This window comes from Macaca fascicularis, chromosome 3, assembly GCF_037993035.2.
Source record: "Macaca fascicularis isolate 582-1 chromosome 3, T2T-MFA8v1.1".
Classification (NCBI taxonomy): Eukaryota; Metazoa; Chordata; class Mammalia; order Primates; family Cercopithecidae; genus Macaca; species Macaca fascicularis.
Window position 1 is genome coordinate 96,438,713 of NC_088377.1, and position 25,254 is coordinate 96,463,966.

General features: G+C 42.6%; 1 long non-coding RNA gene across 1 annotated transcript; it reads right to left on the reverse strand.

Annotated features, from left to right (window-relative positions):
* Positions 1-10,336: 10,336 nt before the first annotated feature.
* LOC135970173 (uncharacterized) lies at positions 10,337-22,892 on the reverse strand. Its single transcript, XR_010585706.1, has 2 exons — positions 11,508-22,892; positions 10,337-10,866 (listed from the first exon to the last, which is right to left on the reverse strand). It is a non-coding gene; the product is annotated as an uncharacterized lncRNA (long non-coding RNA).
* Positions 22,893-25,254: the final 2,362 nt, after the last annotated feature.

Sequence of the window (25,254 nt, forward strand, 5' to 3'; positions counted from 1 at the left end):
CGTGTGCCATGACACAAACGTGAAAGTATCCTGTCCTGGCGCCCGTGAGACGCGCAGTGGGAAATTAGCCCCCAGCGTAGAGGACTGGGGCCACCAGGGTATCATTCAGAACACACAGCAGACACAACTTTCGTTTTATTTCTCTTCCTTTGAATAAAAACGTGTCTGATGCTTCACCTACAATGAAAATATTCTACAAGTTGTAAAAAACAAAAGTATTAACACACTTCATAGACATGCATAACCATGAGATAATTGTGCTTCTCAGTTCGTTGATATCACCTGACCCCCAAACCCAGGGTTATAATGTGCGCCTTGTTGTGTGGTAGTTCCCCAAAATATTATTCATGGGAGGTTTATAATAACAAAGCATTACCATAATAAATAGTGGTCACAAGAGTCTTCTATCAAGAAGAAACCTGCGAACCTTGCTCATATTCCCTACCCTTGATTCAAGATTAAATTTCACTTTTTAAATCACTATTCTAAATCCTAAGAACTCGAAACCTTGAAATTGATACCCTTTTTTGAAAGAAAAATTAGATAGGAACTGTCAGAAGGAGTGATCAAAATGACATGAAGCAAATCAGACGACATGTGTGTAAGAGGTTTTCTTTAGTTCAGCTGTCAGGAAAACGCTGAAGTGTCTTATCTCCCCCAAAGCCCCAAAGCCAGGGTCCCAGGCCAAGCAAGCCAAAATTGTTTTAAGAAAAAATAAAGGCACAAAAGGCTTCTTAGGAAATTCAAATTTAAAGTGTTACTTAAGCTCACAGCTTAGACCTGTCAGAAATGGGAAATCCAGAATGGTGGTAGGCAAATGAAAGAAGAAATTATTTATACTAAAGATCAAATCCTGTTAAAAAGAACTCTAAAGAGACCAGGGTTGTTTAATTATTCTACCCTATTACTCTATCAAATATTCCTTGAAGTAACTGGGTCAGGATTTAGACCTTAGAAATTTAATTACTATACATAATTTTGTTGGAAGAGCATTTGTTAGAATGCTTTGATGGAAAAGAGAGCCTACTTTTTAAAAATCCCTTTATAATGAAATACAGTATTGGCAACTTCTCTTGAGGGGTCACTCAGATCACTTAAAATGGGTAGTGCAGCAGAGGTAAATCTGTAGTTAACCAATGTGGGAGTTATTGATTATCAGACCTGCTGTGTTCTGAAAGTGAATTGGAAACCCATTTGCCTTAAACCTTACAAAAAGTATTCAGCAAGGGTTTGTATGTGCGTGCCTGTCATTGTAAGAACAATGTCATAGTCACAGTGGAGAGAAATACTGGTCCCCATCCTTCACTGCTCCCTTGCTCCGGCCTCATTGTGGCTGGGTGCATCTCCCTGCCTGCATTGGTAGGGTTCAATCAGAGAAGCAGAATCGTGGTGAGGGGCATACTGGATTTCTTACAGAGATCAGACATTATGTAATCTTGGGAGTGGGGTAAGCCACCCATTTCAGGATGTTGTCCTTGCGTCTGGTGCTAGACCCGAGGACTGGCAGACGGGAAGGAAAGCTGGATGTGAAGCAGGGAAGAGCAGCGGTAAACCAGAGGCCACAGGATGAGCTAGATGCCACATGGCTGTCTCACTGCCTCCAAGCCTCCAACATTCACACAGAACGACAGAAAAGCTGGGGAATTTCTCCACGGAGTAGCCGTTGAACACCATCCATGATTTGAGGAAGCTGAAGGAGACCAGATGGGATCTAAAGGAGGTTGTGAGCTGGCTACGGCCTCCTCGCCAACAAGGCAAGCCAGCAGGTACTCGCAGGTGATCGCAACTGCATAGACATGACCATGGTTTCACTTCCACCTTCCAGACCTTCTGCAAATTTCTCTTTCAGCCAACCCTACTTCGCACCCATAAAGAGAGGGGCATTCTTGGAAGCACAGTTTCAGCTTAGCTAAAGCCACCACACTTCCCCATGGCTTTGAGTTCAGCCATGTGACTTACAGAGGTGACCGTGTACCAAATCTATGTCCAGAACTTAAGAGACTTTAAGTTCCACCCGACCACTTGTACCATCTTGCATAGAACTGAAGTGAGAAGCACAGCAAGCCCATTGCAACCCCAGTGGCCACAGCTTAAAGCAGAAGACTCCAGCCAAGCCCAGACTAGATGAGCTGAACTGGGGCCAAGCTGCAGATGTATGCTCAACAATAAATGGTTGTTGAAGGCACGGAGTTTTGGGAAGTACCTGATACAGACTTACCTTGACTTTGATGATTAAGGACCCTCTAATCACTGATCCCTCTCATGATCCCCAATACCTACAAGGTAGCAGGCCCCTATAGCCCATAAGCACATAGCCATGAAGTGATGCAGACTGAAACTCTGAAGCAAGAATTTAGTCTACCCTCCTAATTTCAGGAATCCACTTTTTAAAAGCAGTTGGGGTGTACATGCATAAATTAATCCCAACTACAGCCACAATAATACAAAACCTTGAGAAAGATAGTTAAAGAAATAAGGTCCCACATGAAGACAAACATAAAATCTGACTGAGGAACATGAATAAATGGAAAGGCACGCAATGTTCTTATGTGGGAAGACACAGTGTTGACAAGAGGCCAGTTCTCCAAAATTAAATTATGAATGTAACGTAACTCCACTTAAAATCCCAGTGGGATTTTGGGGTGGAGAAAGCTTGGTAACATCATGAGGAAAGTGAAATGTGTGAGAATAGCCAAGAAATACCTTTCAGAGGTAAGGTCTTTTGAATCTTCAAATCTGTTTCTGATGGCGAGGGTCCTTCTGGCCCCAGGACCCCATGAATCCTTGCCTCAAAGACCTTCACTTCTTTGCCAAGGAAGCCTGCATAAAGAGACTCAATAAAAGTTGATGAGATAAGCACATAGTCTCACACACACACACAAATAAAAATCTTTTTTTTTTTTAAACATTTGTTTGAATTTCTTATTTTAGGCACATCTTTCCATTCTTTGAGCTACTTCAGAAGTCTGGGAGTTGTGGCTTGTCCCTGGGCAAGAGGGAACACAAAGAGGCAACCAGTGGCTCCCAAATGCACGCCTGGTTGTGCAGAAGCTGTGTCAGCTGTTTGGTTGTGATTTTGACCCAACACAGAGTGGTCCAGACTAGGGATGAACAAGTGATGTCAGAAGTTTCAAGCCTTGAGATGAATAGCACTGATGTTATTTAGGTTTAGTCTTTAAGAAAAAGGCTCCTCTGGCATTCAAAAGCCCCTGTTTTCAACCACAAAAGCCCTGAGTGTCAAGGAAATCATGTGCTAGCCACTAACACTCAACTGTGGATTTTCCTGACTGCTAGGCTATTTTTATGCATGTAGTATTGGCTACAGTCTTTGGAGCCAAAGGTTTTATCTCCATACAATTTCATGAGAAAGCTCAAGCATCAAGTTGACGTTAGTTAAGAGATCATCACCAGCTCCCTCTATGGGGTGAGGCCAAGGGGGATCCAGAGAACAATCTTGGGGGATTCTACTCCCAACAGGCTGCAGCTGGGGGTGGGGGCTGCAGATGGAGTTAGACAGGCAGATAATCCACAGAGCTGGAGGTGGTTAATGCAGTTTAGCCAGGAGAAGGGAGAAGGCTCAACACTAAAACACCCTGGGTTGAAATCCCTCCTCTACAGATCCTATCACTCTAAGCAAATTACCGGGCCTCTCAGAGACCCTACTTCCTGCCTGTAGAAGGGGGGTGATGGCGGCTGTTGACAGATCCTGGTGAGGATTATCCTAAAAAGTTATGTAAAGCCCTTACCACTGTGCCTGGCACACACAGTAGCACTCCATAGATACTTGTATGTATGTAATGAATGTTAAAAGCAGTATTAGAAGTGCTGGACTAGAGACACTAGTTCAGTAGGCACCAGGGGTGGAATGGGGCTATTAATTTAGCCTGGGGAGTTGGCTTAGGCTTCTCATAGTAAGTAATGTTTGAGTTGGAACTTCAAGAATGAATGGGGGCTGGGCACAGTGGCTCATGCCTATAATCCCAGCACTTTGGGAGGCCAAGGCAGGAAGATCACTTGAGCCCAAGAGGTTGAGGCTTCAATGAGCTGTGATGGCACTACTGCACTCCAGCCTGGGTGACAGAGCAAGAACCTGCCTTAAAAAAGAAAAAAAAAAATGAATGGGATTTCAGCAGCCAGTGATGAGGGAGGCTCTCCAGGATAGAGAAAGAGCATGTGCAAAAGAGAGGAGGTGGAAGGAGGTGTGAAGCGGGGCGAGGGCAGGGTGGTGAGGTATTGGGGCAGCTGGGCCCAGGTTGGGGGCACCCTGTGTGCCACAGGGAGGATCAGTGAGCAAGCAACCACACAGAGTTGTGAACTAGGGGTGATCCTCAATCAGATAACATCACCTTTTCATGCCATCTTTCCCTTCTCAACCTGAAACCTTCACAATTACAGAAAAGTAAGCACAGGGTGGCCAAGAAGCAGGCAGCCCAGAATCCCCTTGGCCACTGCTCTGTGTGACGTGATCTTCCCACCATAGCCTGGCCAGGCCATGCCCTGTTGCCAGGCTGTTTCATCAAGGACTCTCATCATCCATTTTCCCAGAGCCCCTTCAGCTATCATAAGAACATATTTTTCCACTGGGAGTCTACTAAATGTCATGTCTAATTTAATCCTAAATACATTTCCATAGAAAAAGGAATCAAATGAGTAAACCTCTTCTACATTCCTGATTTCTTGTTTCTCTAGGCCTTCACCCGCATCTCCCTTCTGTCCGTCTCTCTCTTTTTTTTTTTTTTTTTTTCTCTCCTGAGGAAGTAGAAGTGGATGGGGATGAGAAAAGGAGGATCCTGCCACTTACTAATTCGTTTTCCAGCCTCAGCCCTGGATTTCATTCTCTCTGAGTGGGACAGAACAGATGGAATTGTGCCAAAGGGAGACTAACTTATTTATCCCGAAAGCGTAAATTACCCCCAATTATCAGAATCCCAGTTACATCCAAGTAAGCCCCTCTGCCTCTCCTCAAACATTTTGGTTTTCTCAGCTGTTCATTTAAGTTTTAATGGGATAGCGAGAGGTTAGAAAGTCGGGGAGAAACTGAGCTTTGCTGTAGATCTAAGCCCCCTCTCCCTCCCCACTACGCCGAGTTCTTCCCTGCTCTTCCTCGTGGGGGGACCTGAAATGATTCTGATTAGCAGCATATGGTGGGAAGACCCCTGGTGGGGACAGGAGACCTGAGCTTAGCGTCAGCTCGCTGCTGAGTTCCCATGTGGCACCAAAGTCTCACATGCCCCAAGGCTCAACTTCCGCATCTGCAGGACGAGGGATTCTAAGGATTCTCACCAATATCTCTTCCCACCCTGATTGCTATAATTTCAAGGTTCCAACCAAATTTACCTTTTGTTTCTGAATTATCTCCAATTTGATTTAAAATTATTTACGGAAACCTCCTGTGATGTGTGCATTAGGGCAATGCCACTGAGAGTGTGGCCACAGCCCCAGGCTTGTCTGCCCATTTTTCCCGGTCTGTGTTAAGATAACTAGGAAAGTTGAAAGTAAGCATTTATAAATTCTATGACAATTTGACATGGCCAAAACCTCCAAGCAAGTGACTAGGGACCTCGTTTGTCTGAGCTTGCATGGTGAGTTGTTTGTGGCATCAACTATGTTGTACATAATTGGACCTTATGTAAAATGGAAATAAAAAAGAAACAAATACTCCAGCCAGGTGATCAAGGTCAACATCAACAGTCATGCTGATAGTTTGTGCCCTTAAATATGATGTAATAAAAATGTCACTTTACCTCTGTAGTGTTCCTGCTGATAACCCTTAATTCCAGTTTTTTTAAATGTTAGAGACAGGGTCTTGCTCTGTTGCCCAGGCTGGAGTACAGTGGCACAACACAGCTCACTGCAACCACAAGTTCCTGGGCTCAAGCAATCCTCCCGCCTCAGTCTCCTAAGTAGCTAGGAATACAGGTGCACACCACCAAGCCTGGCTAATTTTTAAAATTTATTTTTGTTGAGACAGGCCCTTGCTATGTTGTCCAGGCTTTTCTTGAACTCTTGGCCTCAAACAACCCTTCCATCTCAGCCTCCCAGAGCACTGGATTTACAGGTGTGAGCCATTATGCCTGCACCCAGCCAATTCCATTCTTATGAAAAAAAAATCACACAAACTCCAACAATAGAGCATTCTACAAAATACTTGACCAGTACTCTCCAAAACTGTCAAGGTCATCAAAAAAGAGGCAAGTCTGAGAAACAGTCACAGCCAAGAGGAGCTATAGATACATGATGAGAAAATGCAACGTGGTGTCCTGGAAGGAGTCCTGGAACAGACAAAGGACATGTGGTAAAAACCTAAGGAAACAGAAATAACTACAGACTTTAATTTATTTTTTTAAAAAAGAAAAGAAACAAACTAGTCCTTCCCACAGATAATTTAAGAATCACTCTAACATAGATTAATTTATTAAATCTTCACAAAAGCCCTAGGAGGTATGGAAAGTAAGTGGTCTGTTTCCCATTTTATAGATCTTATGAATGAAGTAGCCCGGTCTAATGTTATTTAGTGAGTTAGAAAAGATTAAAGTTCAAGCCCTCTTCTCCTGGCTTCTGTTCTCTCTCTTTGGCTTTTCCAAGTAGATGGACATTTATCCAAGTTTATATTCTTTTTCTGATTATAAAACTACCCATGGTTGGTGTAAAAAAATTTAAAAGTATATACAAGAAATCATTCATAATTTCCAAAGTCAGAGCAAGCAGCTGCTAACTTTTAGATTTCCTTTGTGTGTGTGTGTATGTGTGTGTGTATGTGTGCATTTGTTTGTTTGTTTCCTGGGCACTTACCACTCGTAAGTGTGAGAGGGAGGAAGTGGGTACTAGAACCCAGAGGGAGAGAGAGAGAGAGCGCTCATGCACGCTGTATGGAGAGGGCCATCCAACAGGAGATCAGGAGATGGCCCTTGGGTGCAGGGATGCAGCCACCTGCTGGAAAAAAGAGGGAGGCAGAGAATAAGCAGGAGCTTACAGGACAGCAGGACAGACAGAAGCTTCATCTAGACCAGAGTAGCCATGGTCTGTAGGCAAATAAGAAGGCGCCCATTGAAATGAAGGGACTGAAAATGCAAGAAAGAAAGGGCTAGATGGTGACACAAGGCACTAAGGAAATAAGAGGGTTGGCATCAGGGATGGTGTCAAGAGCTGTGTGACAAGTCCAGCAATGGAACAAAGAAGGGACTAGGTTTCTCAAAATCAAAATGAAACAAGAGAAAGGGTGAAAATACAGTGATTTCTGGGGGTACAAAGGACATAGCTCAAGTCAAATGACCTCATCTTTTTTAATTTTTTTGTAAAGTAGGATTTGAGGTCACCTAAGACTGAGAATGGGGCAAGAATACAGTCAGAGTTCTGGAAGGTAGAGTAAGTTTTAAACATCTGCTGTAGGGATTTAGCCAGAGAACTCCTAAGAAATTAATAAGAGCAGTTTTTAGCACAACCAAGGTGAGAAGTGCGTCACATCCTCGCTGTGTCAGTAGAATAATGGCTACCCATGAACAAACTGTGACCTCAGCACTGGTGCACCTTTGACCTTATGACAGCAAAACCTTCAAGGAAGCCCAGCGGTCACCAATCAGTTCTCCCAAGCATGGCACCATCTGCTTCATCTGCAAAGGCCTGAATTCAACAATCTGACTCACCCTGAGCTGCACTTGTAAGCACTGTTAGCCAGAGAAGAGATGTGCCTGTTACCTCAACTTGCATGGGGTGGTATTCCAGTGAGGAACCTGAGGTTATGAAAGAAAGCAGAACCTGTTGGCTGGGCACACTGGCTCACACCTGTAATCCCAGCACTTTGGGAGGCCGAGGCAGGCGGATCATGAAGTCAGGAGCTTGAGACCAGCCTGACCAACATGGTGAAACCCCATCTCTACTAAATCTACAAAAAAATCAGCCAAGCGTGGTGGTGTGTGCCTGTAATCCCAGCTACTCAGGGGGCTGAGGCAGGAGAATTGCTTGAACCCAGGAGGTGGAGGTTGCAGTGAGCTGAGATCACGCCACTGCACTCCAGCCTAGGTGACAGAGCAAGACTCCATCTCAATTTTAAAAAAAAAAAAAAGAGAGAAGAATCTGTTACCAAGAAAAGCAAAAGAAAACCACAGCAAGAGCTGAGTACAGTAATTTAAAGAGTGGAATAGAGCAGGCCAGGAGGTAGTATGAATGGATCCCCAGGAGCCAGAAGGAAGGAATCTTCTGATAGGTCTGGCAGGCACTGCTGGTTGTCAAACTGTTATGCTCTCTCCCCTTCTTCCTTCGAAATGAGTCCCACTTTTTTGGGGGACAACACCTTGCCCAGCTAGAAGGCAATACTTCCATGCCTCCTGTGCAGATGGAATAGCGTGTGATATAGTTCTAGTGAAGTTATATAAGCTGAAGTCATTGGATGAAGTTTTCAGAAAATCTCCTTAATATGCGGGGACAGGAGTAGAAGAAGAAGGCGGAGCACAGACTCAGCTGTCTCCAGCTGTTTCATGCTTCATCTGCCCCCTTTGCCTGCCTAGAACATGGGGAAGATGCCAGAGGAGAAGTGGGAATAATCTTGATCAGTGATAAACAAAGCCAAGAGAATTCCAAGAACCTGGATCTCAGTGTCCCGAGGACAACTCCATGATCACAGCTGCATGCATGCTACAGACTGCTTCTTACCTAAGAAAAACAGAACCAGTCATTTGTGTGGGGCTCTGCTTTGGGGGCCTCGGTTTCTCCCAGCCGAATATAATCCCCAATTCATATCTTAAGCAACTTTTTATTTCAATCATTAATCTAGAAATAGTGTGTCAGATACTTGATGTACTAGAGTTTCATGTAGCCATTGTTCCTTGAAAGAACCCAGTTATCATTCTTCGGGGACTTAGAAATCCTTTTGCACAACTGAGATTTTGTTTTGGGGTGTCTGTGTTCGCTGTCAAGCCAGTTGATCTACATATATGCACAACGTATGATAAGCATGAAGCAGCCCAACTGGTTTTATTAGTTTTCCTTGGGCTTTGGTCTAAAAAGGTTTCTTGCTGAGTTGATTTCACCCCCGATAACTTCCTTTACACTCTACTTCCTAATCGAAAAAGGCCCACATCAGGGGTAAAGAAACAGAGACCGATCCTTTCCCAACCCTCTCCTGGGACTCCTCAGCTCTTTACTACACCGCTGGGCTGGCTTAGCAAAAGCAATTTGATGTCCAGAATTTCCTGGCAGCCTTCCACAACTCTGTCTGCCTCGTCAGAAAACTCCAATCAGTGAGTCTGTGGCTAAACGCAGTCTGATCTCACTGGTGGTGTTGCCACACTTTGTTCTTTTTCTAATGTGCTCTGTGTTCACAATGGTTTTGCTCTTTTTTAGTCATGAAAGCTGACATGATTTTGGAAAGTGAAACATGCTTCCCTAAATCTTTGCTCATACCCCCTCAGGTGAAACTCTCCAAGTCATTAACCTTAAGGCAATTCTCGTTGTGGGAGGGCTTTTTGTATTATATTCCGAGAGCTACCATTCCCATAGCCTAGATTTAAAAATTGGTGTTAGTTGCAATGTAACTGCTTCAAACTAAAGCAAATAGGGAAAGTCAACACATAAAAACAACAAAAGTGGAGGTGTTCTGATTAAAGTGGAGGCCTGCAAGGGTGAAGAGTATAAGAGAAAGACCGTTGAGAGCCCCTCCAGGTTAACCATACCCTTCCTCCAAAAGGATCTCCATGGAGAATCCTCCAAGGAACCAAAGGATTCCCGGGAATACAGCCTGAAAACCACTTTGCCAGTAGGCCTAGAGTGGCAAGAAGATGTTTCATCATCATCTTTAAGATAAGCAAGCTAAAACCACATTGAATCTAGGTGTATTAGTCCATTCTCACACTGCTATGAAGAAATACCCAAGACTGAGTAATTTATAAAGGAAAGGGGGTTAATCGACTCAAACTTCCGCATGGCTGGGTAGGCCTCAGGAAACTTACAATCATGGCGGAAGGGGAAGCAACACATCCTTCTTCACATGGAGGCAAGAAAGAGAAGAGCAAGAAGTGCTGAGCAAAAGGGGAAAAACCCCTTATAAACCATCTGATCCAGTGAGAATTCACTCACTGTGACAAGAACAGCATGGAGATAACCATCCCCATGATTCAATTACCTCCCACTGGGTCCCTCTCATGACATGTGGGGATTATGAGAACTAGAGTCCAAGATGGTCACACAGCCAAACCATATCACTAGGACACTGGGGACTCTTGATGAAAAGAGTTTATTTCAAAACCTTCCCTTATTTCCAAATTAGATTGACCATTTTCAAGCCTCTTGCGTTTTGTTTTCTGTCTTTATTCCCTCAGGCTGTATGGAGGTATACAAACAATTTTCTGTACTTACAGTGTTCAACATGATGCTTTGATATATGCAGATGTTGTGAAATGAGTATCACAATCAAGCTAATTAGTATATCTACCACCTCATATAGTTAGCTTTGTGTGTGCATGTGTATAGTGAGAACATCTCCTCTCTTAGCAAATTTCAAGTATATAATACAATACCATTTACTATGGCCACCATTCTGTATGTTAGTTCTCCAGACCTTCACAGCAACTTTCTGCTCTTTGATCAACATCTCCCAGAAACTACTATTCTACCGTCTGCTTCTGACTGTTTTAGGTGCCACAGAGAAGTGAGATCATGTAATATTTGTCTTACCATGTGTGGTTTATTTCACTCAGCATAATGTCCTCCAGATTCATCTGTGTTGTTGCACGTGACAGGATTTCCTTCTTTTTTCCTTCTTTTTAAAAGCTGAATAGTACTCCATTGTATATACACACCACATTTTCTTTATCCAATCATCTGTTGATGGACACTTAGGTTGATTCCATATCTTGGCTATTGTGAATAGTGCTGCAATCAACATAGGAATGCAGATATCTTTTTGAGAAACTGATTTCATTTTATTTGAATATATACCCAAATATATATTCCAGAACATATGGTAGTTCTAGTTTTAATATTTTGGGGAACCTACTGTATTCCATAATGGCTGTATCAATTTACATTCCTACCAACCGTGTACAAGGTTCCCTTTTCTCCATATCCTTGTCAATACTTGTTATCTTTTGTTTTTTGGGTTTGTTTTCAATGGGCTTGAAAGTTTACAGATTTGCCAGACCTAAATGGATTCGGATCATTACCATGGCACCCTAACATTTTCTAAGTTGCAAAATAATGAACTTGCTATGTAGGCAAATGACCAAATCACATAGTGATTCAGAATTAGGGGCTGGATTAGGGGACACAACCTCTGTGGTGTCATGCTTAGTCATAAACAATAGATACTCCCTCACTCCCAGTGACAAATTATGTTTCCTTTGTGTGTTTAATGTTTTGTTTTGCTTTTCTCCTGTATCTATGTATGGCTCCAAATGAATCATTTTCTCAGATCTCTTTTATTCTAACTGCCCTCAACATACCATACTCATTCACAAACAGACACACCTAATTAGAGAAAAAGCATACAGCCAACAGAAACTCAGTTTCCTTACCAGCAAAATGGGAAGAACAATACAATGTATTTTCTGGAGTAGTCCCAAGAATCAAGAGGAGTAAGGTCAAGTGAAAGCATAGTGCCCAGTACATCCTGCAACTTCGATTTAAGATGTTATTTTCTCCTCTGTCCTTCCACATGCCTTTCAGGGAAACATGAGAGGCTGTGTGAGTCCATTCTTGCACTGCTATAAATAAATATCTGAGACAGAGCAATTTATAAAGAAAAGAGGTTTAATTGGCACACAGTTCTGCAGGCTGTACAGGAAGCGTGATACTGGCACCTGCTCAGCTTCTGGGGAGACTTCAAGAAACTTACAGTCATGGTGGAAAACGAAGGGGAAGCCAACACATCTTACATGGCCAGAGCAGGAGACAGGGTGGAGGGAGGCACTACACAGTTTTAAACAGACAGATTTCATGATAACTCACTCACTCACTGTCTTGACCAAGGGGGATGGTGCTAAATCATTCATGAGAAACTACCCCCATGATCCAATCACCTCCCACCAGCCCCCACCTCCAACATTGGGGATTACAATTTGACACGAGATTTGGGTGAGGACACAGATCCAAATCATATCAGAGGCCACACGTAAAAATGCTCTGAATGATTTAGAAAACTAAAAGCAGGCAAGTGCTTAGCACTCTCAGGTTCAAGACCATGGGTAAAGCTCTACACTGGAGCCCTCTGAGCTCAGCCTATTTGTGTCTCCTCGTCTGCACACACACCAGCATTCACTAGCTCTTTCTCAATTGTCAGTCCTGAGTGAGGGACCTTCCACATCTGCAATGATGTATCTTTGTTCTGACTCTAACAATACAGACTTCCATTTTATTCTGGAAAAGCTGGCTCCTCAGAAAGGGTTTCCTTTGACTGACAGTGGAGTTGAATGTTAGAGCAAGGACAATATTTCCCGTTTCCTCCTCTGATTTGGATCCATTTTTGACCAGGACCTCAAGTGGCATCACATTTAATGTGGGACAAAAGAAGCCATTTCCACTCAGGCTTCATGCTGCCCCCTGTAAAATTCCACCACAAAGCTGTTTTCAAATTAATCCAATAGTTAGAAGCTATAATGCATTCCGTTTTCGATTTTAAAATTCAAATGTATGCATGTATGCACACACACACTTATGTGAGTACACGAAGATTTTGGTAGCATCTGGTAGAAGAAAACTCCAATTGCTGTCTGTCCTCTAATTCCATCTCACCTTTCAATGTCTCTAGGAAGATTCGCCGTCTGCCTCCTGCCAAAAACTGGAGATAGCAGTGGGGAGAGAATGAATATATTTTTATTTTCTCGTTTAAGCTAGGCTCAGTGCTAGACAATTCACCCAACTTGAACCCATGCAATAGCCCTTAAGCTCAAGTATCATTATTGCCATTTTAAGGTGAAGACAATGAGGCCAAGTATTGCAAAGTTCTTGCTTAACTCTTGGCAAGTGGAACTGTGTTTTGCTTACTTTTGTACCAGGGTCACACTTCCTCACGCATCATGGTGATTCTTTCCAGAAGGTCCAGCTAAGTGTAGACACAACTATGATACATAAGATTAGAAACTCAGGCCAAATTTAAGGTGAGTGATCCCAGGCAGAAGAGAGGGGGGTTCCAGAGAAAGGCCTTCATTGCAGGGTGGGGAGTGCATCTCCTGGGTTTCCTCAGTGATTGGTTGCGTGGTTTCAAAGAAAAATGGGCTTTAGAGCATTGAAGACCTGGGCTTGGATCCCCACTCTGCCACTTACAAATTATGTCACTTTTGACACCTCCTCTGGTCTCTTTGAGCCTCCATTTTGCACTTAAAACAAAAGGAGATAACAATACTTATCTCAGACAGTCATGAGAATTAAATGAGAGAACAACAGATGTGAAACTTCCTAGCCCACATCATGACATGCGATGGATGCGCCATAAATGTTTGTTTCTTCCTCCACTTTCCCCAAAGTCCAAAGCATTCACAGACTCTTTTCAAGGTGGCAGGAGGCTTGTATTAAGTATCACCGTGACCCCTGATGTTCACAGTCTCAACATCTTTAAAGCAATATCTAGAAAATGGTGATGTATTTTTCAAAATTCAGAATTAATGAAACAAGAATCTGATACAGTCGAATTACTGTCTTTGTTTCACCGTGTTTTTTTTTTTCTTCTTGTAATTGAAACCATTTTCAAGTTTTATTTAGTACAAAATTAATTTCACATTTTCATCAAGGAACTCGTGTGGGTCTCAGGATGATTCAGATTTTCCGATACAGAAATTCATAGCATTCATGACTGAGTGTTTTCTAAGACAAAAGAGTTTATGCCACAAGAGACCATTTCAGTCCCGTTATAGGAGCAAAATAAAAAACCTTTTACATGGCACTTCCGAATTCAGGTCTAACATTAACGTTTTGTAAGAGAGCTTGATTTTTAAAAATCTACGTGAGTTAATCATCCCCAACTTTCTAGCTCCACAAGTAAAAAAAGGAACTTGATTAACTTTAAGAATAAACCAGTTTCCTCTTGAACTGAACTCAGAAGTCACATTGAGCTCACTTGTCAAGGTGAAGTGCATACTGAATCAGCTTGTGTGGGGTAAGGCTCTGGCCACAAGAAATCGGGAAAGTTGTTACCTCGAGCTTCACAAGGCACAGGCTATCGGGTTGATCCCATGGCTTTTTTCATAAACACATAAACAACATCACTTGGGTCAGAGCTAGGACCCCTCTAGACTGTATTCTCATCCCAGACAAAGAAAAACAGAGGATGTGCTTTGAGACATCTGACCTAAGCATTTGAGGGAGCAGTCACTCCTATTAGTCTCCAGAACCTCACTAAGAGTCAGAAAAGCCAGCCAAACTGGGGCAGTTGAGCAGGAGGCAGTGGTCAACAAAAGGTAAATGGGTGCTTTCCAGAACACACCTGTGTGTACACTGCATGAGCGCATTCCCACCAGACCTGACCCTGATATTATTCACCTCCCTCCTTCCAATGCTGGAATCAAACCACACTCCTCTCTGGCCCTGCCCCAGCCCCAGGCCTCAGGAGCCCCTCTTAGCAATCTCCAAGATGCAGTCGGCAGCCCCCCAACCCCATCCACCATTCCCTAGCACTTGGGAGAGCTGACATTTGTCGATGGTTCAATGCTCTTAGTTCATCTTACCTCTTTTTTCTTGGATTGAGGTAAAAGTTACAAAACATGAAACTTGCCATTTTAACCATTTTGAAGCGTACCATTCAGAGGCTTTTAGTACATTCACAGTGTTGTGCAACCATCACCACAATCTAATTGCAGAACATTTTCATCACTCTAAAAAGCAATCTTACACCCATTAAATAGTCCCTCCACATTCTCTGCTGCCCCCAGGCCCCAGAAGCCGCTAATCCACTTCTGTCTATGAATCTGCCAGTCCTGGACAAGTGGTTTCCCTTAAGGAGTACTTTTGCCCTTGGCCAATACCATGAGGAAGGATGATCAAAAGATGACCCAAGCTGTTTTAAGGTATCAATGTCTCTTCAGCAAAATGTTAAATTGCCCTCACGGTAGAGTTAGTGTGTTTTGTTTTGTTCTATTATCTTATTCTCTAAAATCTATCTGTGGCATTGCAATAAACCTGGACTCTTAATCAGTGAGAACATGCATGCATGGATGGCTACATGTGGCTAAGTATGCACCTGTGTATGTACGCACATGTTACTGTACATAGATGTTGTGTTTTCACAAAAAGGCCCCACTCCATGGTCTCTTCTCTGAAAAGCCTTGCTACTGTCAAATGAGAGGGAGTGCATGGTGCAAGTTTCCAGGGAGAGAGAAGGGCTCTTGATGACAGCCTGGCACAGCGGGAAAGGCAGCGCCACTTGATTTTGGCCACATCACCCTTGCCCTGGGTCTCATGGAATTTGCTCCCCTCTGGATCTAATATCTGTTTCTACAGAAGTGCAGGAAGGGGGGTTGTCATTCATCGATCTGTCCGAGGCCTCCTGGCAACACTTGGGGAGCACATTGCAGTTTTGTAGAATTATGTTCAAAGGTCAACTCTACTTGTTAAGATTCTTAAGGTGTCTGTTTCATTTAAATCAAGTTTTGTGTTTGTACGTGTGTGTTTTTTAAGGGAGAATGGAATCTACTGAGAGAACAATCCCACGTAAATTAGAAACACGTGCAGGCATTCAGTAGGTCAGCTCTGTAAAGATGTGTTATTATATCTTGTGTATAGGAACTGTATTCACAGACAAGGCCAACATATGAATTTCATGATTCTCTGATGCCCAGGTTAGCTGGTCCTCCAGATCCTGGTACATACAGTTGTTCAGACGCAAAAATTATTTTCCACTCCTTCAGATAGAGATAAGGAGGGAAAACACCATATTACAATGTAAAGAGTTAGAACTTAGTTGAAGAATGGATGCACTCATGAAATGTGGCATCATATTTAATATCAAAAAGCCAAAGAGACACAAGGTCTGTGTGGGCCACACTGCTTTAAAGCATCCTTGACCTCTTTTGCTTGGCAAAACAGCCCATGTAGAGCCAATTTAGCATCTAAATATGAGAGAGATTTAGAGACAAGATTAATACTGTTACTAGGACTTTCTGCATTGAAAATTAAATCAAAATATATTTCATGGCTGTTTACAATGACTACTTCCTCTCTCTACCTTTAAAAAGTTGCTAAGTCAGTAATGCCAATATAATGGAAGAGGGAAGCAAAAATAAGGAGGAAAGGAAAACACACTTATTGACGATCTTGTCCTCTCTATTAGATTGTAATCTATTTGATCTTATTTTAAGTTCTTACAACCACCATGTGAGGCCAATATTGTTATATCCATTTTACAGGTGGGAAAACGAAGATTCAGAGAGATTTAATAACTCATCTGAAGGCACATAACAGAGCTGGAATTTGAAGTCAGGTTGGTCTGACCTTAAGAATCATATAACTCTGTTATGATGTTAGACTAGAAGCTGCCAAATACAGTGGGAAGAGCCCTAGGGAGGGGCAGAGAGTTCTGTTCCTATTACTAGCTTTGCCACTCTCTTGCTAATGTTGTGGAGGAGCCAAGAATTATCTGGGCTTCTCTTTTCCCATTGGTGCAATGAGAATAACACTGCCTGCCTTCTTGCCTCTCAGGAATATCATGAACATCAAGTAAGAAAAAAGGCCGGGCGTGGTGGCTCATGCCTGTAATCCTAGCACTTTGGGAGGCTGAGGTGGGTAGATCCAGGAGTTCGAGACCAGCCTGGCCAACATGGTGAAATCCCTGTCTCTACTGAAAATACAAACATCAGCTGGGCGTGGTGGCAAACACCTGTAATCCCAGCTACTTGGGAGGCTGAGGCAGGAGAATTGCTTGAACCCCATGGGGGCAGAGGTTGCAGTGAGCCAAGATCACACCACTTCACTCCAGAAAATAAATGCAAGGGGTGGCGGAGAGACTTTGAAATAGGAAAGTAAGTTATTTGCATAATATGATTTAGTTATCTGTAGACATCCCCAAAGTGGAATGCACAAGATAATCCACTGAAGTATAAGAAGAAATTATTCAAACTTCTATTTATATTTCATTTTACCTTAAAACAAAGAAAAATATATAGACATATTGATAAGGGTAGATGTACACAAATTCACAGATACTAGGAGTGGATGCCCTAAATTTTTTCTCTGATTAGGTGCATGATTAGAAAAATTTGAAGAGCACAAATTTATACAATAGACGATATAAATCCAAAATATTGTGGTAGGGTTACGGGTATATGAGTAGTGGTGGCTATAGTCGCATAATGAAGCTACCAAGTGAACAGCTCAGAGCTGTGCTAAGAAATTATCAGATAGTTATTTTTACTGCTTAAGCATCAGAGCATAATGCAAAGACTATAAAAGTCATGGTTTTCTTTTTTTCTTTTAATGGGCTTCAATTGCAGGGTTGAATCATTCGTTATTTCCAGTTTATAATACATTGTCATCATTGGTCTAGGTAGGTTGAATTTTTATTTCATCCATTCATTACTCATTCATTTATTCATTCAGTTACAGCGCCATCAATGCATACACCCACTGCTCTACTCAAGAACTTGAACTGTATTTACCTATATGTTCCTCTATTATCCTACCTCCTGCCTCCCCACACAGCAGCAATCAGTATCCAGAAGTTTATGATTATCACTCCTTTGCTTTAAACAGTTTGATTACATGTATGTGTATGCCTAAATTACATAGTTTTGTGGGGGTTTTGTGAACTGCAGAACAAGAGTGAAATGTTCTAAGTCTTGTGGGACTTGTTTTCACTTAATATCATATTGAATGACATTCATATTGTTGTGGGTAGCTGTAGGTCATTGCACTTCACAGCTGTGTAATATTCTATCATGTGATTTTACCGTAAGCTCTCCATCTATTTTCCTGAGGATAGGTATTTGGATGATTTCCAGTTCTTTTCTTTCTTTTTTCTTTTTCTTTTTCTTTTCCTTTTTTTTTTTTTTTTTTTGAGACGGAGTCTCTCTCTGTCACCCAGGCTGGAGTGTGGTGGTGCGATCTCGGCTTACTGTAAGCTCTGCCTCCCAGGTTAATGCAATTCCCCTGCCTCAGCCTCCCAAGCAGCTGGGACTATAGGCACCCGCCACCATGCCCGGCTAATTTTTTGTATTTTTAGTAGAGACGGGGTTTCACCGTGTTAGCCAGGATGGTCTCAATCTCCTGACCTTGTAATTCACCCGCCTTGGCCTCCCAAAGTGCAGGGATTACAGGCGTGAGTCACCGCGCCCAGCCATTTCCAGTTCTTTATTAAGAACAATACTATCTTGAACATCCTTATATGTGTATTTCCTAGTACTCCTTTATAAAAATTTCCTTTGGAAATATACCAAGAATTGGAAATCTGGGGTTGTAAGGGCATGTGAAAATTCAATGTAACAGAATAAAACCATAATTTTTCAAAGTAGTTGCACTAATTGGTCACTTTCTTAGCCAATTTATTCAGTTTTCTCATACACAAAGCCTGGTTACAATGACTAACTTACAGATAGTTATGAAGATCAAAGAATTTTACCAGGAAAGTATCCAGCAACCTTTCTAGAAAACAGAAGATTATCAATAAGTAAGCACTTAAATCTTTCTCCTAGTTCCCTTAAGACCATGCTTTATACAGATCCCTTGCCCTGTCTATCAAATCAGGGGGGTAAGGCTAGGGGAGTTCCAGGCCTCTGCAGCTCTGACCCATTATGAGTTAGTGCCACAAATGCAGAAGCAGTAGCCCCCCACTGCAGGCTCCAGGGCCTTACCCTCACAGCGGGATGTGCTTTTCTGCCACCTTGGTATTTATTCCCTAATCCTTGGAGTGTATTCCCTAGAATTTCTGCGAAACTGAATGACAGCCAGCAGGTTCTTGGTGCTAGACACTTGTTGAAATTATGATGGAGAGGGAAGAAAACCAACGATGAAATGGTACTTAGAATGAAATTCAAACTCTCTACCAAGGTCACGCAAGATCCAGCCTGCTGATCTCTCCCACCTCATCTCTAGAGCTTTGCCTCTTTGCTCTCCAGGTTCATCCCCAGCGGTTCACCTTTTGTAACCATTCATCTGCTCAGTTCCTGGAACACTCCAAGCCATTTCCTGCCTCAGGGCTGCTACACATGCAATCCCTTTTGCTTAGAATGCTTTACCCCCAACTTTTTTCACAGCTGGCTCTTTCTCATGCTTTAGGTCTCTAGTTAAAGTCATCTGCCCAGAAAGACATTCCCTGTCCTACCCTATGCGAAGTCATTTCACGTTTACCCCAAATATTCCCCATCTCAACCTTTACTCCCTTTATGACATTTGGCTACATTTATCATGATTATATATATTTGTTTACTTTTACTTTTCATCTCCCTTCCTTACTAAATTGTTAAATCTACAAGGACACAGACTGCTTTAGTCGTTCTCGTATTCCCCAGTCTCTAGCACAATGCCAAATGGTTGTTGAATGAATGGGTATATTAGTGACTACTAGGCACCGAGTTTTGTGTTAGTCACTCTACACAAGTAACTGTTTTCATTCTCTCAATAATCCTCTGACATGGCTATTAGTAACTTCACTTAGAAGATAAGAAAACAGGCTTGTGGAGGTTAAGTAACATCTCCAAAGCCCTACTTCTAGAAAATGATAGAGCTAAGATTTAAACACAGATCTGGCTTCAAAGTCCATGCTCTCTCCACTGAATCATGAAAACCAGAGGAAGAAGAATTGAAGAAATCCAACTGATGGTGGATGGTCTTTCCAAACTGCCAACCCAGAATTTCCCTGGGAATTTCTCATTTTCTATGCTAAATCTTGGAGCTGTTAGTTTTGCAGCATTGCACAACACACTGATGGAAAATGTCGCCTGACTTCTTTATCTGTTAAACAAACATTACGAATAGCGATTTGGCCAAATTCATGCTATTGTTCCCTCATCTATCACACTACAGTATTACTTATCAATGGAAAAGCATGTTCCCAAATGTCACAGCAGGACTTTAAAAGCTAAGTAGAACCATAAATCATTCTTCTAAAAGCAACAGAGCTGACCTCTTCCTTAACACTCAGATATTTAATCTGTAAATTATTTAGCTTGCAGTATTTCTTTTTCCCATAGCCAATAGTAAAGCAGCCACTTTCATTTCCTTTTGTATTTCTTCAAGTGATGAGAAAGCAGCACTCTTCAGAAACATGAGCCACTTTTATATATATATATATATATATATATATTTTTTAGATGGAGTCTTGCTCTTGTCACTGAGGCTGGAGTGCAATGGCATAATCTCGGCTCACTGCCACCTCCTCCTCCCAGATTCAAGTGATTCTCCTGCCTGAGCCTCCTGAGTAGTTGGGATTACAGGCCCCTGCCACCATGCCAAGCTAATTTTGTATTTTTAGTAGAGATGGGGTTTCACCATGTTGGCAAGGCTGGTCTCGAACTCCTGACCTCAGGTGATCCGCCTGCCTCGGCCTCCAAAAGTGCTGGGATTACAGGCGTGAGCCACTGTGCCTGGCCCCACTTTTATATTTTCGATAAATTGACTAAAAGAATAGATTTCCTTGACCTACTGGATGAACTGTGCTCTCACTCCAGAAACACAAACACCAAAGGAAAATTGCTGGAATATAAGTAATTTCCAGTTTTCAAGTAATAGTGACACAGATACTTTCCTGTAGTCTATCATTTTGGAAAAGACCAGAGACAGCCATACACTTGTCTGTCAACCACAAGCATCATTTCTCTCAACATTTAACTAAATACTGTATCTTCCAGGAGCTCTCCCCTGACTAGTCTTAATTCATGCTGCTCAATCCCAGCACTGATATACGACACACACCACATTATTAACTTCGGGTGTGAGTATTTCCTTATGTTTTTGTTAGTTATTCCAAAAACTTGCCACAGGAATAAGTGCCTGGTCTTCTCATTTAGATAGCAAGCATTTCAAGGGCAGGGACAATTTCTTCTAACTCTTTGGTGCCCCCATACAAGCCTATGGACGCATGCGTTCATCCTTCTCTCCCTCCATCCATTCCGCAGACCTCTTCAGAGCAACTTTAAGACTCCAGATACTGTGCTGGGTGCTCCTGGGGAAACAAAACTGAAAGATACACACACAACTTACACTCGATCAAAATGAAAAGTTGCTGATTCAACAGGCTTAGGGAAAAGAGCAGCACGATGCTGACAGCGATTGCCTTAAAGGTACAGAGTTCTTTCTATTTCTCTTACTGATTGTTCTGTATTTTTATTAAGAATACGTGTTCATTTTACATCAGGGAAAAGCTATTTTAAACAAAATCTAATCACAGAGTTGAAAGACCAAAGTCAAATTTACAGAACAAAAAGGTAAATAAGAACATAATAAACAAGCACTCAAACAGGACTTAGCAGCTTGGGTCTGAGTTGAGACTTTGCTCCTGACAAACTGTGTGATCTTTTCAAGGTTTGGTGTCCTTAGTCTGTAAATTGGAGATGAAAATACCTCCTTCATAGAGGTGTTCTAAGGATTCTATGAGATAATGCCACTGAAAATGCCTTACAGGGCATTGACTAAAGAAAGGTATCATTACTGATGCTGTGGATTGGGTCTGATTTCAAATGACAAGCTCTGGAAGTCAGGCCCTACTGCATATACCACTAAGCACGTTATGAAATTATGAAGGTCGAGGCCAATTATGCCCAAAAGTAGTTTAAACGCTTGGTTCTCTCCACCCCATGGACGTCACAATTTGCTCAAGATGAATGAATACTAAAAAAGTTTTGCCAGTCCGAGCATCCTTCCTACTTGCAATTAAAACCCAGGCATTGCAGACCACAGAGAGAGTGGGTTGACAAATTCCTTGGGCTCATGTTTCTTTCATGGTCTTCTGGGTTGGATGAAATCACAAATAGCTGTTCGGATTTTATTTTCACAAGTCAGGGAAACTAGAGGGAGCATGTTGATTTGTTTTTCCTACTCATAAAAAGAAAAAAAGCAGTGGCATTCCATTTTCATCTACTAAGATAAGAAGAGATGGTAAACTTTGGTTGAGAGAAGAACAAATTGCTTCGTTCCTCTGATCAGGCCTTGACTTCCTAATGTCCTGTACTATCCTGCTTCCAAAATTCCTTCAATTGTTTTGGGATTTACTGTGCCCCCTACAGCTCTAAGGCGAATATTCACTCCACAAGCCACTTGCCTAACGATGGAAGCAAACTTCTTACAGCATGTACTAATGCATTGTTTCCCCTTGTTCTACATTTCTCTGCACCAGGCAAAAGAAGGAAGACATGCTCTTTCAAAATTACTTGACGAAGGTTGGCTAAAGTCAAAACTGGCCTAGTAACTGCCCAGTAAATCACAAGTCATAAGGCATCCTCACCTCTTCTGAACCTCAAGCCTTCAACTCCTCGCTCGCTCGCGTGTTCTCTCTCTCATTAAATGGAAAGATAACAGCTGCTAGGGTCAGATTACCTTGGGCTGAAATCCTGGCTTCTCCATTTTCAAGGTTGATGGGCTTAGGAAAGTTATTTAGCTTCTTGAAACCCCATTTTCTTCACATGAGTAAGAACATCTAACTTGCAAGACTGTTATGAGGATTAAATGAGATGTTTGTAAAGCATCGAACCCAATGCCTGGCACATGATCAGTCTCGATAAATACTAGTTTCCAGATTCCCCTCCTTGGCCTCTTTTGTTAGTTTGAGCACAGCATATGTCTTCATTGTACACTCATCACAAATTCCTGGACCTCTGGCACATCAGATGTTCCAAGCATTCAGAGGTAATAAATTGGAGGGAACCCCCCGGGCTGTGGGAAGCCTGGTTTCCCAGCGCCTTATGCAGACCACCTACTGCTGCCTGCAGCAACCACCCTGTGAGGAGAGCAGCTGCCAGACAAAGGGACAAGGGACAGGCCTCCATCTGTACCTCCTCCCGTTTGCCTCCAGCACAGAGGGCAGCCATCGTCCCCCAGGAGACGCCTGGGAGAGGTTTCAGTGTTTCAGATGACAGATCAGCCCATGCTCTCTGACCCAGATTAGAGCAGACCCAGAACCAGTCCACGCCCTATGTCACCAGTAAAGGATTTTAATTCACTCCCAGGAGACTGTAAGGAACACTTGGACCAGTGACGCATGTAATCGGTTGCGCTCTGCAGTGAGCCTTCGGAAGGCTGTAGGTTTTACATGTTGCACTAATATTTCACCAGCCTGTCAGCCTTAGCCTGGCCATAGGAGCCAGGCTGCAAATTCAGCACTATTCGTGTCCCCAGACAGTTGGGGGAAAAGAGGCAAAAAGGAGGCCGGAGAAGACTCAGAAGGGAAGAAGAAAGAAAACACATTTGGGACCCAACTCAGTGGTTCTCAGTGTGGCCCTGGTCCAGCAACATCAGCATCCCCCAGCAGCTTGATAGAAAAGCAAATTCATGGGCCCCACCAGGGCCCCATCAGAAATTTTATGGTGAAGCCTAGCAATCTGCTTCCACAAGCCCTTCCTGCAAATCTGATGCATGTTATCACTTGAGAACCACTGAGCAAGCTAAATAATGTTTAGGTAAACTAAAAGTCTAAATTTGATGAGAAAAACAAGGATCCAGGGATCGTTATGATAAAGGAGAAAATCTCTAGTTTGGGATCAGGAGGCCTTAGTATCATTTCCAGTTCCAATGATTGCTAACCATGTGATCTCGAGGAAGTGACTTATCTTTTCTGAGCTTCAGTTTCCTGTGTGTTAAAGGCGGTAATCAGACTTCTCCTGCAGAGTTGAGGGATGAGATACACACTCTATCGATGATCTAACATTTATAAGCCTGTTGTTCACTACATCACAGAGCTTCCCCTGTATACCATCAGGGCAGGGTTCTCAACCTGTGACAAATAAAAATGTCTCCAGACATTTCCGCAGGCCCACATTCTGAAGCTCAAAGCCAAGTCAATATTGGAGTATGTTTATGCCATTCACATGAGCAAGGCAGATGGGAGGCAGGGAAGAAAAAGGAGTGGTAAGAGCTTGGGTTTCTCACAGATCTGAGTTCAAATCCTAGCTCTGCACATGTTGCTTTTGTGAGCTTGGCCATATAATTTAAGCTTTCTGAGTCTCAATTTTCTTATTGGTAAAATGGGTAGACAAATAGTAGCTACTTCTTAGGGTCTCAGTGAAAAGTTACATGATATCACATGTTTAACACTTAGCGTGGAGCTAGAAAATTATCACCTTGCTGTACTATGGTCTTTGTATGTGGCCATATTTGGCTGGGGCTCAAAACAAATGTGCATGATGAAACTGAAGACATTGTCTCTTAACAAGAATCACAAAAATGATACATTTAGGTACAATGAGAAACTGGGTTCCACATTTCACTCTCCATGCTTCAGTCCTTTACGGCCATTATGAACTTAGAGGGCTTGTCTAAACAGAGAGGCTCTTTCACCAAGCCCTAAGAGATTAACCACAACACAGCTGTAAAGGAACACTTTGTTTAGTACCCCCCAGGGTGTGTGTGTGTGTGTGTGTGTGTGTGTGTGTGTGTGTGTGTGTACAGAGAGAGAACAAGAGAAAGAGACTCTTCTTGAACTCAATAACAGTCAGCAAGAATGTCTCACCTCTAGGATAGAAAGCGAGTCCCCCTTCATATTATTGGTTACTGACCACGTACAAAGTAGCACAGCGCATAACCTGCACTACTCACTCATCTGCACAACCACCATTGTGAAGATGATATAGGTACCACTATGATCCCTATTTTACATGTAAAGAAAGGCTTGTAGGGCTAATTCCATCCATACCACGTTAGGCAGACAGAACTGATCTAATTCATTTCTTAGAGAGATTTTACAACCGATCTTTGTCATCTATTTAGCTAATATTTTCCACAGTCAGAAGAATTATCTTCCTCTGCATTAAGCTCCAAGTTGCTTTGAGACCTGATTTAGGGGGATCAGAGGAACTGGACTAAAGCCAGTGTCATGGGCTGGATTTGTCATCTTCTCCAAACATCTTTACATTCAGGCCAGACACAGCTCTGGGGAAGGAAAGCCACAGAACTGTAGATGTGTTCCTATGTTCTGTACCAAGATGGGGCTCCCACCTGCATTATGCCTGGATGGCAGCTGGCAGACACCAAGCTACATTCCAGCCACATTCAGCACCATTCTGGGGGAGCTGAGGGCCTCCCTGCCTTTTTGAAGACACCAAACTTCACTGATTCACACACTTTCACTTTGTGGGTCACAGTTGATCATAAATATAACACCTTTGAAATCTGTGCATTTATGTTGGGTTT